This window comes from Patagioenas fasciata, chromosome 1, assembly GCF_037038585.1.
Source record: "Patagioenas fasciata isolate bPatFas1 chromosome 1, bPatFas1.hap1, whole genome shotgun sequence".
Taxonomy (NCBI): Eukaryota; Metazoa; Chordata; class Aves; order Columbiformes; family Columbidae; genus Patagioenas; species Patagioenas fasciata.
In genome coordinates, this window is record NC_092520.1 from 108,811,758 (window position 1) to 108,825,232 (window position 13,475).

The window sequence follows — 13,475 nt, forward strand, 5'->3', positions numbered from 1 at the left end:
CGCCAGCCCCGCCGCTGTGTCCGGCCGGGGCTGCCCCGGGCTCAAACGCCGTGTCCCGGCCTCTCGGCGCCGCCCGCTCCTCTTCTCGGTGGGCCGGGCTCCCAGCGCGGCGGGTCCCGCCGGGGCAGGGGCGCAGCTGCGAGGGTGGTCCCCGGGCGAGAGGAGTGGGACGGCTCTGCCTCCCGGCACCAACAAAGCTCCTCTCCGGGGGTGTGGGGGGTGGTCACGGCGCCCGGACAGCGGGAGACCCGGTGAGCAAGGGCGGCAGGGGAGGTTCCCGAGCAGCCCGGGGCTGCCGGCTGCCCGCTCCGTCGGTGCCTCCGTGGCGGGGCTGCGCCCGGGACGGGCCCCGCTTCCTGCCGCCCGCCGCAGCAGCGGTACGGGCGGTGTTTGACAGGAGCGCGGGGAGGACACGCCTCTCCCGGCCCGGGCGGCGGGGCTGCGGCCGCTGGGGCTGGCAGGGTCCTCGGACGTGGTTGTTGACCTGGAGACCTGGGTACGCGTTTAAAAATTAAGTAATTGGTTTGGGTTAATTTGGTAAAGAGTTTGGCGGTGCAGCTTGAGGACTGCGCGGTGAAAGCGTGGCCAGTCGGGGGGCACTTGTTGGCTTGCGATACGCTGCGGCGCCGTTCACGTTTTCTTTAGTGTTAAACTGCGTTTATGGCACCCTTTAATTGCCGACTTGAAGGGGGGTGTTCTGCATGGGGAGTCGTCGTCTCCGTACATGTGTGGTGGTTCAAAGAAAGTAGTTACGCATAATACAAAAAGTTCTGTTCTTAACACTGGTGCTTGTCATCGCTGCCTTTAGGTACTGGGGCAAACTGCAAAGCGGATTGCAATGCTGTAGTAATTAAATTAATATTTCAATTAGATTTTATCCTCAGTTGTTCTTTAGCAATCGGTACTTCAAGTGTTTTTAAAAATTTCCAAGTAGTTAGTTACTGCAATTTGAAGTTGATGCCTTCCCCTGCAGTTATTTTCTGTTTTTCACTGATTAATTAGGCTATAGGAGATAAGCAAAAATAATCCTAAAGCATAACAGATTTAATGAAGAGGCAAAATACTGATATCTTAGTGAGTTCTAGTAATGTGAACCTCACTTGTGTCTCATGCATATTCCAACTAATGTAGCTTGGTGATTAAAACTTAAAAAGCACAGACTTTGTGGATTTGTCAGTATCTTTTCAGAGTGCACTGCATCTGGTTTGTAAACAGCTCTTCAAGTTTGACTGGTTATGAATTTTTTATTATTTGGAGTAGGAGTCTTAAACCTTTCGGTTTTTAAGCTTTCATACTGCATCTTACTCTTTGGAAGTGGCAGAGACAAGCAGTTGGTGAGGCAGTCGCTCAGGGTCGGCAACAACTGCAGCACACATGCAGACAGGAAGGCATTCGCCATGTTACAGTTATGTTTTAAGTGATCATATTAATATCAGGCAATAAATAGGGGAGTGAACGTGTTGTGTCTTACGAGTTCTCCCTGGGACAGCATCGAGCACTGCTCAGACCACAGCAACTCACAGCCCACGGGAGTGGAGTGGCTGGCAGCTTGTCCAGGGAAATTAGTCGTACAACCAGGCTGTGTGCTGGGGGACATGGGGAGCTGGTTTTCTCCCTTAGAGTATTATAAAATGTAAGCACTAAGTACTATTTAAGGATGATATTACTTAAATTGATGCAAAGAAGCAGCACGTTGAAGACTCTTCTGTTGCTGCTTTATTTATGGAAAGTTTTGCAGTGATGCAAGCAGGAGGCACCAGAGAAGACTATATGGTAAAACTGAAGTTGAGAACTGGAAGTACTTGTTACGGCTTTTAGCTTTAACATAGTCTGGTTTTGAATACAAAAGTAATGTTTACTGATTTTTTTTTTTTCCAAGACTCAGCTGATGGAGTTGATGCTCTAGTTTTCTATTCGGTGTAAATATCTTTCGGGTTGCTTGATATTATATACTTTCAAAGTCATGTTCAGATTCAGAAAAAAAACAAATTATAGCTTTTGATTATCTGTTATAGCTGCAAATGTAAATTACTTTCACGCTAATTAGCCATGTAGATACAGAAGTGTGACTGTCTGTGGTCTTAAAATTTGATTCTATGTTAAGCACTGATCTTGATGTAGGCAGGTTAAGAGAAAAAGCAATGACAGTTCACTAAAATATGTTTCCTCAGACTTTGTATGTTCTTAAGTTGAATGTGCAGATGCCACCTTTTTTTTCCCTTTGCTGCAGCTGTCCTTGCTGCATTCAACTACTGTGCTCTCATAAGGCAGAGGTATTGTTTTCTGGAGTAGCTGCCTCAGTTCTAAAGAAACGTTGCAGAGTATTTTCTTTACAAAACCAAGTGTAATTTTGTCTTTGCTAGAGTGAAATTTGTAGTATTGAGAAAGTATTAAGTCCAATATCTGTCTAAAAGTTGCGTGTATAAGAAAAAGATGCAGCTTTACTTAAGAAGAGAGAATGTGAAAAAGCCTGAAGCAAACTAGATGTCTCCTGCTGCTGTTTGTACATGGATGTCTTTCTCACAATTTTGTCTCATTGTTTTTTTACTATTCCAATGGGCTTGTGAGCTGTGAGTGAACTGTGTCTACTCACTTTACTGTTGCAGTCAATCCATAATGAAGTGGATGTACAGGGAGAAATCAAGTCCTCAGTAATTATTGCTTGATATTAAATAGCATCACTAACAGGAAATGACATTTCTAGTTAACTGTCCAGGACACTGCAGCTGGTTTTCTTGTTTGTCTGGATACACCTACCTCAAACAGGGATGGGTGAAATACACAGTTATTCTTGCATGTTTTAAGATAACCTTTGAAAATACCATTTGACAGTCTACTGTAACATTTCTAAGTGTAAATACAGAACAAACGACAAGTAGAGACTGGCACAGTGCTTGAGTTTACACAAGGGAGGCTGTTAACCAGGTTCTTGATATCTGCATCCACGGGGTGTTTGAAGTTTGTTTTATTCCTATTTGAAAGAAATAACCCTAGGCACCCAGCCTTAGCACCGATTGCTTCTGCCAGAGATTAAAATCTTAAATGTAGAGGACTGTGCCATTTGTGTTCTTTAAAGTGTAAGACATGCGACATAAATGGCACAGAAGACCAAGGTTTTTCTGGCATGTGGGAAAAGCCAGAAAATCCCTTATGAAGTTGTTGAGACTTAGTAGCGTGTCACGGAGGCACCCTGAGGTTAGTTTAAGGGACAACAGGGTCCAAACCAACTTCTATTAAACCAGTGAGAAGCAGGGTTTTAGCACTCCAAAAGTGACTTAAATATAGGTTCGGATATCAGTGGAGGAAAATTACTAAGGGGTGGCAACGAATACAACAGGTGGTCCACAGTGTGCATGCACGTGGCTTCACCAAAAAAAATGCAGGAGCAGTCTCCGAGTCTGGGAGGAGTACACACTTGCCTGAACACGGTGCGGTATTATTTTAAAGAGATACACGTACTCTTAGTGAGTATGGAAAGTTAGTACACTCGCGATCCTGCGAGGGTAAATTTATAATACACTCGCAATCTGGCGAGGGTTAATTTGCTTACACGTGCAAATGTGCACGGGATATTACACGTGCTCATGTGGAAGGACGGGAGGAAAATACACTCGTGATTCTGCGAGGAAATAATTTATACACGTGCTTGTATTGAGCACGGAAAGTTACACGTGCAAATGTGCACGAAAAGTACACGTGCTTGTATTAAGCACAGAAAGTATGCATACAAATGTGCACGGAAAGTTACACATGCTTATGTGGAAGCACGGGAGAAAAATACACTCGTGATTGTGCGAGGATTAATTTTACACGTGCTCATATTGAGCACGGAAAGTTACACGTGCATATGTGCACGGAAAGTATAAATACACTCGCAATCCTGTGAGGAGAAATTTTACTCACACCTGTGGCAGCAAGGCAAGCGGAGTCTCCATCCTGGGGAGGGGGCTCTCGGCAGCAATGTCTTGTCGCACTCCGAGAGACCCCTGACAATGGGCGGAGTCTCGACGAGAATCCCGTTTTTTATAGGCTGATCAGATCTGAGTGTAGGCATTCCAGAAGCTTCTCTGCACCCCCACACTGGCTGTGGAGTGCCTCTGAAGCCTCCAAAAATCCCCCACACTGGCTGGAGGCACCCAGCAGCTCACTGACGCCAAACAAAAGAAGCTGTTAACCTCAAACAGCAGAGAGAGAGGGAGATGTGCCTACTCCTTCAATACTGAAGGAGGGAGGGGGAGAGAGGGGGGTTTGCATCCTGCCACATAGAGCCACTTGTAAATATGAAGCAACAGAAATGTTGAATAGAAAATTATTTGTGCTTAAGTGTTACAGGTGTTTTCATTACATGTTGAAGTCCTGGTATTTTTCAAATACTTCTGATTTGAAGTTTGGCTCAATGTAATTTGGAGTCCCAGAGTATTTGTTAACATTCCAATATGATTTGGTGGATGTCTCTTTTTTTATTGTGATTTGTGTTTTGATATATGAGTGTTTTAGTCATAAAATTTGTATGCCTTCTTTGAAGGCTTCTTTTAAGGTTCAAGGCTTCTATAATTTGGTGCTATCTTGATGTAGTGGTAGGAAGCTTTAATATTAGTTGTCTGCAGTTAGGTTTATTTTTTCATTGTAGCAATGACTGATAATGGTGAAGTACGTGTGGTGTGTGTGAACAGCTTTACTTATGACGTCTAAGCAGAGAGATGATTCATGTGCATTAGATAAAGGCTCCAAAAACTAAAACAGTTAAGTCCTTAAGTTGTTGTTTCTTTTAAGAGGATATTTCTGTGTGAATCCCATTTCTTGTGTGTGTGCACGTCGTGCATGTGCCAGGTGACTTGACCTGGGTGTGCAGCAGGGGCTGTGGGCGAGCTGCCCCCCGCTTCTGCAGCACCGGTGCCTGGGGTCAGCAATGCTGCAGCAAGAGGAACGTGGTGAGCGACCGGCTCCAGCCCCACGTGCACGTGTGTGTGTGCACATATACCCTTTGCGTTGCCTAAAACTTGGGTCCTGTATCTCTATGATCTCTTTGAATCTTTCTCTCTCTTTATATATGTATATATATGTATATATGTATATATATGTGTGTGTGTGTATATATGTGTGTGTGTATGTATATATATATGTGTGTGTGTATATATATATATGTATGTTCCAGAATTTGAAGGGTGGCTACAAAGAAGATGGAGACTCCCTTTTTACAAGGAGTCAAATAAAAAAGAAGAGGGATAATGGCTGCAAGTTACTCCTGGGGAGGGAATTTTTTCACAATGAGAACCATCAGCCATTGGAATAATCTAGCAAGGGAAGGGGTGGATTCCCCAGCATTGGACACTTTTAAGATTCAGCTGGACAGGGTGCTGGGCTAGCTTGTCTAGAATGTGTATTTTGCCAAGAAAGGTTGGACCAGATGATCCTTGTGATTCCTCCCAACTTGGTATTGTATGATTCTATGATATCTATTTATTGCCTCGTGGGATGGGCAAAGGGACTTTGTGCCAGCTGCCTCTGGGGGACCTTGTGGGACAGTATGTCCTTGTTACCAGGCAGCTGAGGCTGCAGCAGCGGAGGGGTTGCTTCAGGTATCTGAGCCAAGAGTGAGCAGGCTCCCCTTTTATCTGCAGAGGGTGTACCACCAAAGAGTAACCAATGTATAAATGGTGATGGTGGCCCTCAGAGGTATTTGTATCTCTTTGTTGTTAGTCTTTCTGCTTGGTCAACAAGGACGTAGATCTGGAGGAAGATCAGGAGCTGCATCACAGCCATTCAGAAGGTAGCAACTGTCTTTGCAAGCTGCCTTATTTCTATTATTTGGGCTTTCTGTGATACTTTCTCTTGTATACAGTGGACATTGGGCACAGGTATATACAACTAGACAATTTGTAGTAGAGGGCATATACTATCTACCAGCTTTAGCAGCTCTTCTTCCAAGATCCCTGTGTCACGAAAAGTAACAGCTTTAGTTTCTGTGTCTTTGGTATAGGACCAAAAAATCCAGTATTTTCTAAACTTGGATCTGAATGAAGAAGTATACACTTGTTTGTCATGGTAAATTATGTGTGTATCATATTTCAGGAGTGTAGATTCAAGACTGATTCATAGTTCTGGACTTTAATGGAGACGTCCACTTTATGGATGGTGTTTGATCGTTTGGAGCTAAATTGGTGCACTACTTAGTGTGTGCTTATTGTGGTTGTTCCAAGCACTCTCTTCACGCTGTTCAGAATTACTTGCAGAGCCCAATATCAAAGTCTTTCTGAAATACTAGAACCTTTAACAGAATTTTGGTTCTTTTCCATTTGTTTTAGCAGGAGGATAGACTTTCTACTGCCCAAGGAAGATGCCGTCTAGATATCTTATGTCCAAACTAATCCTAAAGTACTTTTTCAGATTTGTTAGAGTAATGTTATATGCAGCTTAAGTATGAACAGTGTTTTGAGCTGGTATTTTTCACCCGTAAATGGTGTATTTTCTCTGCAGCTCTCCATTTGTATGTTGTCATCTAAAACCAAGCAAAGCGTGGCATTAAAGGTAGATGCCTGTGTTAAATCGCTTGATTCTAGGCCTTCAGTTTCACAAATCAGGTCAAATTTGGTTTAAGATACCAAGGGAATTCAGTCTTTTCATGAAAGGGATGAACTTTGATGGAAACCTAAGTCTGTTGTCTTCTCAAGGTAATATGATATCCCTTTTAGTGCCGGGCAAGGACTAGGTTGAGCCTTTCATCATCTCTAGCATACATTAGTTCAGGGAGCATCTGAAGTTTATAAAACTTACTATAAGAGGGCAGCGCCATTTTAATGAGGTGCATACCTAAAATGAAGCGTGTACCGTTATTTATGTGCTGTATGGAATCTATCAGAGATTAATGCAGGAAGGTTCAGTGGAAGGAGTGCAGTTCTTGGGGCACGTTTAAAAGCCCATTTAAAAAGCACAGTTTGTAAAAGCAAGTCTTGTACGTGGAGGAATGTGAAAGGATATCAGAGCTGCTAAATTGGGTGGAACTCCGTATTATCACTATTCTCTGTCAGAGGCTCGGAGATTAAAAGTGCTGTAGTATTTCTGATGGTACTCCTCACGCCAAATGTCTTGTATGTGTACCTTGCACTGAAGTGCTATACAGAAGCAGACAGTAGTTTTCTGGAAAGATCAGAAGATATGTACTGGTTTTAATCACAAAATAAACAGTGTTATAATTAGCTGGAAAACTTTGTATGTGGTGTTGGCGTGTGATTTTTTTTTGTTTGTTTGTTTGTTTTGTTTTAACAGCTTGTTGTACAAAAATGCTACCTAGGTCCTTGTCTGAATATTCTCCAGTGCTCAGTGGTGTAAGTATGGGGTTGAAGAAAGAGGAGGAATTGCCTCCAGAAAGGTGATCTCCAGAAGCAACTGAAAGGGAGGTGCTCTCGTGTCCTGGAGCTGCACACAGCCAGTGCCACCTGTGCAGCCGTGCTGAGGAAGAGGTGGTGGAAGTTGCTCTTTACCTCCTGTCTCACCTGTTTTGTTTTTTTTTTAATTCTTTATTTTTCTTTTTCTTTTTTTTTTTTTTTTTAATAATCAAAAGGTTGTCCAGGAAGTGGGGAAGAGAGAGATGGACTTGCTGTGGATGTTCCTGATGCGTTGGGCTTTTCACCTTCTTCCATTTTTGACGAGTACGGCAAATACTACGGCTGAGCATTTGCAGCTGTCTGGTCCTCCTGGCACCCAAGGAATTGTCTTTTCTGACCTGTCAGCACTGTGTTAGCTGCAGAAATGTCTAGCAGCACTGAATGGTCCTTATGAATGCTCGTCCAAACAGATGGACAAATATTTCCAGTGGCATCTCCGTGGAGGATGATCTCCCTCCCTTGTGGAAGGAGGTTAAAGAAGGATTTTCCATTCTAGTTAGAGAAATAAGAAGTTGGGGAAATAGCACCGGTGAACCCAGTGTGGGGATGTGGCTGTGCCTGGAGACTGAAGCAGCTCTCTGGGGTTTTTTCCCTTCAGAAACATCCTCTGCAAGGGGGAGCTATCAGGAAATTGCTTAAGGGTTTATTTAGTTCTGGTTGGTTTGGCTTCACACCCTGATGAGACACCAGTATGTGGGACCAATGTAGTTGTCCCCATGTATAAGCCAGGGTACACTACAGTGTGTTGCAGCAACAGATACACGCAGTGAGGCAAGTTCTGTCTTTGTTAATATCCAGTGGCAGGGAGTCCCAGCCAGCGCTATGTTGTTTGGGTTCTCAAGTGGGGAGAGTGAAACAGATACTTTAAGCACTGGAAGAGGATAGTAGCAGAAGTGTGTTGCTGCTGGCATTGAGTACAAGACAAGGGGAGGCAAGTGTGTTGCTCTGAAACCAGTTGACTCCACCTGGGGTGCTGGTGGCAGACCAGTCCTGTGCAGAAATGTCCCAAAACTGTTCTCCATGCCTTTAATGAAAAAAAAAAAAAATCAATAAATTGTGTGCTCTATTTGACTTTCATAGGTTTCTGCATCAGGCTAAAGGTACTTGCATTTCGCTAGATACTCTGTTGAATGGATAAAAAGTGGACCACAGGGATAGATTTGCCAACTGTGCGGTCTGCAGACTGGGCTCTGATAGATCATACCTGAACTGAGCTTCCAATCCTTTTCAAGTTTGGAGGCAATGTAGATGGGAGGAAGCCCAAGTTGCCTAAGAGGTTGTAAAATCCTTTTTCCACCATCCCTCCTTTGCATGTCTCCCCCCGCTCCCCCATCCACTTATGTACACATACCCTCTCTGCTGCTTTTAAAGCTGGTGGTATTGCTTGTTTTCTGCCAAAGACAAGCGCAGACAAGCTCTGTGGAGACCTCTAGCATCTGGGCATCTCTTACGATGTTTGCAACAGTGATTTCTTTTCTCCCTTACCTGCTGTATTTACACTATGCTAAAAGTATGCTTGGTGCCTCACAGAACAAATAGTTTGAGAGCTCTCTTCTGTGTCCAGGGAGGCTGAGCTGAAGGCAGAGGAGATGTATCTGCGTGTAGAGAGAATTTCACACAGGTATGTAGCTCTTAGATGGTGCTAATAATACAGAATTGTTTGGGTTTTATTTTTTTGTACATAATTAGTTTGCTTGATGAAAGAAATTTGGTTTAGGCATTTGAACAAAGCCAGGCTGAATAATGGTGATGAATGTTTTCAGGAAGAGTATTCCAGGCTTGCAGGGGGAAGTGGAAAACAGCACAGAGGTTTCAGTGAGCTGTATTCACCACAATGTTTAAACAATTTGTTGAATTCTTGTGCTACTGTAAATAAATACTAGTAAACTACTAAAGCCGGCAGTTTTACTTAAGATAGAAATGTAAGTGCTGTGAGCTGTAATTTTGATTTATTTGAATATAACATTAAAATACCCTTTCATGTGGGAAGACTGGCATTTTAAGAATATTTAAAGCTGTTAACGGCCAGTCAGCCGCTTTGCTGAACTGCTGACTTCACACATACCATTTCCTTTTTCAGGTTTTTACAACCCCACATCTTCTGTCTTTTAAAGCAGGATGGAGACGGGGGAGAGAGGAGAGAAGCTGTTTTTATTTTCCACTGGTAGCCATAGAGCAGCTCTAAACGTTAATTTTTAAAATTACTGTCAAATTAGTAACTGTTGGAATCTGCATGACATAAATTGTTTCTGTTCTGTGTTGATACAAGCTATGCTGTTTAAGTTGGAGACCTCACTTTTCTGCTGTTCTCATTTATATGTTTTTATTTCTTGTTTTGGGAATTTTTGGGACAAACCTTTGGTCTAAACCTTGTTAGTGTTGCTTTTTAAAAATACACATTGCCTTGATCTGTACTGAATAATACACTTAGTATGGTTTGAGAGTTTAGAGAGATTTTTGTAGTCCTTAAATGTATGGCTTGCTGTAATTACAGTTGCTCATATTCTAAAGCAGATCGTAAACTTACCTGGAGAGAGGGCAGAACATTTACAGGCAGTATTTTACTGCTGACAGCTTAAAAGTTTGTTTATGCTAATCACTTCATAAATAGTGAGCAGTACACTGTTGGTGACTTTCTGAGGCATTTTGGAAGTGCAGAAAATTTCTTCTTGATGTTAAGGCAAATGACATTACAAAATTATATTTGTGAAGCCCTAAGTACCCACTCTGTTCCTTTAACAGCTTACTTAACATTCAGACTTAGTTGTTGTAATAATACATATGGCTAGCTAATATTTGCTCTTTTGGAAGCCTCTAAATTTGACAAAAATCTATCTTTCCTAGCTCTATTTTTACATGAAAACATGGAAGTTTAATTTCCTTTCCTTGAAACAGTCTCACTTTCCCCTGCCCCCCACCAAATGTGAACTAAAAGGGAGTCCAGCTTGGATCAAAATTCTTGTCAGAACACCAAGTGATTGTATATTTGTGTACCTAAGTGAAAGAAGATCTGATCTTTAGGTTTTGTTTTGAAGTTGTGTATGTGTAATGCTAAATAATACTGATTTTACGACTACAAGACTACAAAGCTTGTGTTAAATTGTAGAATCTTCTGATACATTCATGCAAATGTAAAGTTTGTTTATTTTAGCCTTTGAGATCTCACTTTTCTATAACAATGCCACAGTATGCTCTAGAAGGTTTTTACTGATTCCATCTATTACAGAAATAAGCAAGTAGATACTGTTGTGTCTTGAAGTATACTAAATGAGTCTACATACTGGGTAACTTGCCAGAAAGTGAATTTTCAAGGGGGCTTAGAAGTATTGCATGTTACAGAAATATTCCTTTTAAGACTTACTTTCTTTGCCTCTGTTCCGCCCTTCAAAGCCTTGTGAAAATGGTATGAAGTAGGGTATTTATTTATCAGATAGCAGATGAATAGGTGATTAGGTTTTTTAAAAAAGTGTTCCAGTTTCATGAAGGAATGTGGTTCACTTTGAGGAAAAACTCCTGCTTGTTTGGGAAGCGAGTGTTGCCTGTAGGTACATGTTACCCACGTGTGGAGGCTGGAGTGGGAACCATGGCAGAGACTGTACAGGTCCTTTTCTTGAAGGGCTCTCTGCAGTGTTTGTTTGCCATAACAAACGGCAAGAAGGTGTCGAGGAACATCAATAGGTAGTGTGGTCATACTGGCCAGCAGTTTTAAATGGTAACTCCGAGGTTTCTTTGGCTCACAGCACACGAATGTTGGTGGTGAAAGCAAATGTAGGACTTGTGCAGGTGAAAGACTGGGGTGATTATTGCTTTGCTTATGCTGAGCCTCTGTCTCTAAGTGGTTTTGCTGCTCAAACTGTGCATGATTCTTTCCCCCTCCTTGCGTATGGTTGTTTGATCTGGAAGTATTTGTGGAAGCAAGTGAATGAAGAAAGGAGAGGGGCAAGTATAAACTCCCTGTTCAGAGATAGCCTGAAAAGTGGCTGCTGGTATTTCAAGCTAAAGTTAAGAAGAACTTAATCAGTGCTTCAGAATGGCTGTTTTGCAAGATTCCTCTTCTGCACTGAATTTCTATATCACAGAATAGCCTCAGTCCCTCTCCAGCAGGGGCTGCCCGCTGTTGACTATCCCTTCCACCCTTGAGGATGGCAGCGGTGACTTCTGAGTTACTGCAGTTACACCTGTGGTGGGGGCAGAAAGCTGACCGGTCCTGAAACTGCTGTTTCTGCCTTACCTCTGAGCCTGAGGTGCAGAGTCGTTGATACAAAAACCTTAATCTTTTTGGTGGGTACTAAACTCACAATCTGGTAGTTGCTTCAGCTTCTTTTAAATGTTACATTTGTCTCCCTAGTTCTGTGCTGTGTATTTTCATGAGGGGACAGCTGTCAAGATAAACTTGCACTGGGAAGCCCTAAGTATGCAGGATTTTTTTCAGGACATTCGGCTTACTTGAGTGTCTGGCTTACAGTGAGAAGGATAATGGAGATGTTCAGCAAGCAAAACAGAGAATTATTTTGACATTTTTCTGTAGAATACTAGCTGCTTTGTAATATAGCGCTATGTGTCCTTTGAGTAATTCTTTCAAAATGAGAAGAGCAAATTTAGACAGAAAAAATGTTTTCTGTCTTGTTTTCTGACACCTAGTATTATGTAGTAGCAATGCAGAGAGGGTGAAAGCTTAGGCTTGTCTGCTAATATACTGCTTTCTGACATAGGGCTCACACAGTGGGAGGTGGCTAGTAGCAGTGATTTGGGGATTAACAATAAAAACTTCGGTAGGGAATTAAAGGCAGATGAATGCTTTCCATCTGATTTTAAAAATAGTAACTGATGTAAGGGAACCTAATAGGTGAAAGTGTGGAACTTGGTTTACAGGATAAATTGAGATGTAAGTGATGTAAATAATACAGTTTGTGAGTGTGGAGATCCTCCACAGCTCTTTAAATTGAAGATACGTTGATGATGAATTTAATGTTATCCTGGGGTTCATGGAGTATTCCCCCCTCCCCCCCCCCCCCCCCCCCCCCAATTTACGACAGTTTCTCCTTGGTGTACGGAATGGGTTCTGTACTTCCATTCCCTAAATCAGAGGGCTTTGAGTGTTTTCTGTTACTATGTTTAGCTTGGTTTTGTTCCTTTGGTTTTCATTCTGCTGCTTTGTGCATCTTAATGCCATTACACTTCAGGCTTGCCATTGCATTTCTTTGTTTGCTCGTATATTCCTGGCCTTGTTTTGTGTCATTTGTTCCTGCCTTCTATTTCTAGAAGCTTCTAGATTAATTTCTTAACCCCAGCTTTCTGTATGACTGCCTAAGCTTGCTTGCTGAGGGGCACGCACAAGAGTGCCTTGAGCTCTGCCCTTTTCTATGTCATTTTGCCAAAACATCCCTGGAGGTTTCTCACCTGTGTTTGCTGGTGGTTCTCTTCTCTTCTGTGCTGGCTGTGCTGTGGCCCAAGTCAGGCTGGGGATGGCGAGTGCAACATGAGAGGACTCTGTCTTGGTTAGTGAAGGACTAACTTGCGGGTCACTGCTTAATTACACGAGGCGATGGAAAGCTGTTCCATGGTCTGCCCCTGTAAAAAAAGTTGCACTTTGTCTCAGACTGACCCAGCTCTGTTTTGGAGGTAACTGGTTTTCGGTTTACTGTATTTCAGCAGCACGTAGTGGTTGTTAGAGAGAGGCTTGGAAATACCATTTGTGAATGTTTTCTGTGACAAACAGTGCTATCTACAAGCTAATTTAATAGTGGCTCTAAACTGAATACTGTAGGTGTAACTGGCTTTTAAGTAGCATCTCTTTGGAACAGTGATGTATTGTATTCCTGCAGTTGTGTTTGTCCTGTTTCAAACAGTGCTTTCAGAACTTTCAGTTGTCTTATATTTTTAGCAGGCTGGTGGGCATGCTGTAAAATAGCCTATCTGGCACAACACAAGCTAATGAAAAGCTGGAATCCTTTTTATGTTCTGACAGACACTCCGGTTGTGCTAAACTTGATGACTATCACTGTGGGGTTGGAATCTTTATTACTGCACCAAGTGCAATCTGGTACTTGGAACAAAAAGATAAAAAACATGCACTGTTTTAAAGTAATC

The 13,475-nt window shown here is 42.6% G+C and overlaps 1 protein-coding gene across 10 annotated transcripts in view; it reads left to right on the forward strand.

The window, feature by feature from the left end:
• The window catches only part of SCML2 (Scm polycomb group protein like 2), a 76,542-nt gene that overhangs the window by 600 nt on the left and 62,467 nt on the right, over positions 1-13,475 (forward strand). For 4 of the 10 annotated variants that reach the window (XM_071812613.1, XM_071812636.1, XM_071812619.1 and 1 more), the window contains exon 2: positions 8,950-9,006. The exons of 5 other annotated variants lie outside the window; for them this stretch is intronic. The gene's annotated coding sequence lies outside the window, so the exon portion shown is untranslated. Of the gene's footprint in view, positions 1-101; positions 252-8,949; positions 9,007-13,475 lie in introns of those variants that run through there. One more of the 10 variants, XM_065861955.2, reaches the window with a different exon arrangement.